This window comes from Camelina sativa, chromosome 1 (assembly GCF_030686135.1).
Source record: "Camelina sativa cultivar CO46 ecotype springtype chromosome 1, ASM3068613v1".
NCBI lineage: Eukaryota > Viridiplantae > Streptophyta > Magnoliopsida > Brassicales > Brassicaceae > Camelina > Camelina sativa.
The window spans coordinates 19819600-19825025 of record NC_141880.1 but is presented as its reverse complement, the minus strand read 5'-3'; the positions used below and the strand labels follow the sequence as shown (position 1 = coordinate 19825025).

The 5426-nt window shown below is 37.9% G+C and overlaps 1 non-coding gene across 1 annotated transcript; it reads left to right on the top strand.

Annotated features, from left to right (window-relative positions):
* The first annotated feature begins 385 nt into the window (after positions 1–385).
* On the top strand, positions 386–492 carry LOC147950138 (small nucleolar RNA R71). Its single transcript, XR_015565091.1, has one exon. It is a non-coding gene; the product is annotated as a small nucleolar RNA R71 (small nucleolar RNA).
* Positions 493–5426: the final 4934 nt, after the last annotated feature.

The following is a 5426-nucleotide window of genomic DNA, read 5'->3' as shown; positions in this document are numbered from 1 at the left end:
ACCTCCTTGGTTGTAGCCTTTGAATCCTCCCTGGTTTTGCATGTAGCACAACTCAGCAAAGTCAGGTTCCCCCTCTTGAACTGGAGCTTCCTCTTCACCAATGAAGTGAATGGACTTGGATTGGCTGAGGAGGATCTTGTCAAGCTTCTCATTGACCATCTTCAAATCCTTCTTATACTTGTCCTCTTGATCAGTTGAGGAGCTCCTTATGGTCCTATCATAGTCCTCATTATAATTGCCATCAGATTGAGCAAGATTCTCAACTAATTCCCATCCTTCTTCCACATTCTTGTTGAGGAAATTGCCATTAGAGGCTGTGTCAAGAAGCATTCTTATCTTGGGAAGCACTCCTCTATACAAGGTGCTTAGAAGTGACTCATTGCTGAAGCCATGGTGAGGACACTGAGTTTGGAATCCTTTAAACCTCTCCCAAGCTTCACAAAAGCTCTCATTATTCCTTTGAGCAAACCCAGAAATCTCATTCCTCAGCCTAGCAGTCCTTGCATTGGAGAAGAACTTGGCCAGAAAAGCTTTCTTGCATGCATCCCATGTGGTGATAGCTCCAGTAGGTAGAGTCTTCTCCCAAAGGTGAGCTTTGTCTCCAAGAGAAAATGGGAAGAGCCTTAATTTGAATCCATCTTCACTTACTCCATTGATCTTTGTGAGTCCACAGATTCTGTCAAACTCATCAAGGTGATCTAGTGGATCCTCCATTGGCAACCCATGAAACTTGTTGGCTTGTATCATTGAGATCAATCCACTCTTGATCTCAAAGTTATTGTTTGCTACTGAAGGTGGCACAATTCCAGCCCTTTGGTTGTGGGTATTGGGTGCATCTCCTGCACCAATGTGCCTTGGTCTTTGCTCATGGATAGCTTGTTGCTCCATGATGTCTTGACCTTGTTGTTGTTGAACTACTCTTCCTTGCTTATGTCTCAAACCCTTTTGTAGCCTGTGGATGTTGTCAATAGGCTGTTGAAGACTATCTTTGCCTTTTGACCTTGTGTGCATCAACAAACTCTACTACAGACTCGAACAGGTACACGGTCGAGCGCAGGCTCGAGTGGGTGGTCGATTCGACTGGGAAGTAATGGCTATTTAGGTCCGGCTTCTGGCTCGATCAAGTGCTCGATCACAGCTCGGTCGAGTGGTGGTCGAGTAGTTGGTCGAGTGGGTACCTGAAACACAAAACAGCCAAGCAAAGGAAGATTCCAGTTCAGAACTTCACAAGTGTTTAAAACGAACTTAATCTTAGACTAATAATGATCTTAAATGTCACAAAACACACTCAAATGGGCAACAGCGCCAAATTAAAACTGACTTTCTTTGTGGTGTATGAATGAATGATGTATGGAATGATGATGTATGGAATGAATAGAAGTCAGGGTGTTTCAATTCCCCTTATGCAGTTACAGTATAAGAGGTGTCAATCCTATCTGAGTGATTGTGAACAATTAAGATGTGCATATGAGTCTAAGTCAAGCCAATTGTAAAGATTGTTTGTCACTAACAATCCTAAAATGAGATAAGAAATGCAGAAAGTAAAAACAACTAGAACAAGATACTAAATGCAAACAGAACAGACAAATTAAAGCTATAATGAAACTAGAACAGAGATAGACACTATGCTAATGAACTAATGCAAGACAAGTAATGAATAGGAAACTACGTGAATGCAATGGAAATGAAACAGGAATGAAACAAGACAATCACAAATCAAAAACACAAGTTCTGGGGATGAACTCGAGCAGCACTCGACCGAGTGTAGGTCGAGTACGTGGTCGAGCTAGACTTAAACGTGAAAACAGAGCAACACAAGAAAAACAGAGCAATGCTAAAACTATCAAACAACAAGCAAGCAATGATATTTAGACTAAGATTTCAATAAACAAAGAAGGCCTTGAGGAGGGATTCATGGGCTGAGCTAATCATTGTGGTTATCTAACTTGGTCAACAAATCTCAAGCAAACATTGAGCTGATCTCTAGACATACTATTCTAAGACATGTTTAATCCACTCTCATGGCAAGAAACAATCAAACCTATGCATTTCTAGACTTGTTCTCACAAAGAAAAGAATCTACACAAGCAGGCATTAAGCAATACATCTCAAACCAAACAAGACTTCTAATCTCTTAGCAAGCCTAATGGTAAGCTCTAGATCTAGCCTTATCTATGCTCCTTAGACATTGGTGTGATGCTAAGATGCTTGAAATCAAACCCTACCTTCTCAGATATAGGATCAGCATTAAGATCATCTAGCCTAGAAGAGATCTACAACAATCAAGCTTAACCAAATCAAACAAACCACAAGATCAACCCAGCCTAACACATCCTCAAGGTCCTAAACAAACTACTCACAAGAACACATGGTGAAATATGTCAAAAACCCAGAAAATAATGAAACTTGCATCATTGGAAAGATGAAACAGAGATCTACAATATTGATGAAGGAATAAAACTCGAAATCTTAATACTTTGAAAGTTATGAAACAAACAAAATATAAGAATCTAGTCTTTCTCTCTCAAAAAAGTACAAAATCTAAAATAAAAGAAAAGTGCAAAAGGAATAATATCTAAAAAAGGTAAAAACTAGGTTTTAGACTCTCTAAAAAGCTGGACTTTTTGGTGGCTGCAGGTACAAGGGCTTTATATAGGAGATGAGGTGGAAGCCCTAAAAATACAAAAAGTCAAAGCAGTCAACGGCTCGGTCAACTCGACCAGTGCTCGGTCGAGTGGCTGGTCGAGCTGGCTTCTCTCGTGCATTCTCCACTCGGTCGAGTCCTTCTCAGCACACGGTCGAGTGGTGGTCGAGTGGTGCGGTCGAGTTGGACTCCGGACCTTGATTCTACAGCCTTAACTCTCTTGTTTTCTCCTCAGGATTGCTTCCATGCTCCTTAAGCTCCAAAATCACCTGTTTATGCATGAAAAGATGCAAATGCAATGCAACTATACTCTAATGCATGATTAGTCCTAAAGCTACACAATAATGGCCTAAATGGATAGCAAAAGATGCAAAAGTTGTGAATAAACTAAGGGAAAACAAGGTAAAATATATGAACATCACAATCTAATACATTGGACTAAATGTAAGAGATCGAGATGAATTTGGAGTGTTTAGACAACACTTAAATCCGTTTTATCTCAAAACAGGCTAAAACCGAGAAAACATTGATTCGAGGCAGTTAGCCGCTTTATTACTGTTTCTAGGGTCAGAATGTGTGAAAATCCAATGCATTTGACTAATTGTAAGAGTTTGGGATGAATTTGGAGGCTTAAACTAAGAAAACAAGCTTAAACCGAGAGAAACTATGTTACTCTTTCTTGGGTCAAAATATGTAACAATCAAATGCATTTGACTAATTGTAAGACATCGGGTTGAATTTAGAGTTTTTAGACAACACTCCGTTTTATCTCAAAACAGGCTAAAACCGAGAAAAAATCTATTCGAGGCAGTTAACCGCTTTGTTACTGTTTCTAGGGTCAGAATGTGTGACAATCCAAAGCATTTGACTAATTGTAAGAGTTCAGGATGAATTTGCAGTGTTTAGACAACACTTAAACTCGTTTTATCCCAAAAGAGGCTTAAACTAAGAAAACATGCTTAAACCGAGAGAAACCATTGATTAGAAGCAGTAAAAAACTATGTTACTCTTACTTGGGTCAAAATATGTAACAATCCAATGCATTTGACTGATTGTAAGAGATCGGGAGGAATTTGGAGTGTTTAGACAACACTTAAACCTGTTTTATCCCAAAACAGGCTAAAACTGAGAAAACATTGATTCAAAGCAGTAAATAGCTATGGTACTCTTCCTAGGGTCAAAATATGTAACAATCCAATTCCATTGAATAATTATAAGAGTTTGGGTTGATTTTGGAGTGTTTTGACAACACTTAAAGCCATTTTATCCCAAAACAGGCTTAAACCGAGAAAACAGGCTAAAACCGAGAGGAAATATTAATTTGATGCAGTAAACAGCTATGTTGCTCTTTCTAGGGTCAAATTATGTAACAATCCAATGTATTTGACTAATTATAAGAGTTCAGATTGAATTTGGAATGTTTAGACACCACTTTTACCCATTTTGTCCCGAAATAGGCTAAAACAGAGAAAACAGGCTAAAACCGAGAGAACACATTAATTTAAAGCAGTAAACAGCTATGTTGATCTTTATAGTGTCAAAATGTGTAACAATCCAATGAATTTTACTAATTATTAGATTTTGGGTTGAATTTGGAGTGTTTAGACACCACTTTTACCCATTTTGTCCCGAAATAAGCTTAAACAGAGAAAACAGGCAAAAACCGAGAGAAAACGTTGATTCCAAGCAGTAAACAGCTATGTTTACTCTTTCTAGGGTCAAAATATGTAACAATCCAATGCATTTGACTAATTATAAGAGTTCATGTTGAATTTGGAGTGTTTAGACACCACTTTTACCCGTTTTATCCCGAAATAGGCTAAAACGGAGAAAACATAGATGCGAAGCAGTAAACAGCTTTGTTACTGTTTCTAGGGTCAGAATGTGTGACAATCCAATGCATTGGACTAAATGTAAGAGATCGAGATGAATTTGGAGTGTTTAGACAACACTCCGTTTTATCTCAAAACGGGCTAAAGCCGAGAAAACATTGATTCGAGGCAGTTAACCGCTTTGTTACTGTTCCTAGGGTCAGAATGTGTGACAATCCAATGCATTTGACTAATTTTAAGAGTTTGGGATGAATTTGGAGTGTTTAGACAGCACTTAAACCCGTTTTATCCCAAAAGAGGCTTAAACTAAGAAAACAGGCTTAAATCGAGAGAAAACATTGATTCGAAGCAGTAAAAAACTATGTTACTCTTTCTTGGGTCAAAATATGTAACAATCCAATGCATTTGACTAATTGTAAGAGATCGGGAGGAATTTGGAGTGTTTAGACAACACTTAAACCCGTTTTATCCCAAAATAGGCTAAAACCGAGAAAACATTGATTCAAAGCAGTAAATAGCTATGTTACTCTTTCTAGGGTCAAAATATGTAACAATCCAATGCATTTGACCAATTATAAGAGTTTGGGTTGATTGAATTTGACTAATTATAAGAGTTTGGGTTGATTTTGGAATGTTTAGACAACACTTAAAGCCATTTTATCCCAAAACATGTTTAGACCGAGAAAACAGGCTAAAACCGAGAGGAAACATTAATTTGAAGCACTAAACAGCTATGTTGCTCTTTCTAGGGTCAAATTATGTAACAATCTAATGCATTTGACTAATTATAAGAGTTCAGATTGAATTTGGAATGTTTAGACACCACTTTTACCCATTTTGTCCCGAAATAGGCTAAAACAGAGAAAACATGCTAAAACCGAGAGAAAACATTAATTTAAAGCAGTAAACAGCTATGTGGCTCTTTATAGTGTCAAAATATGTAACAATTC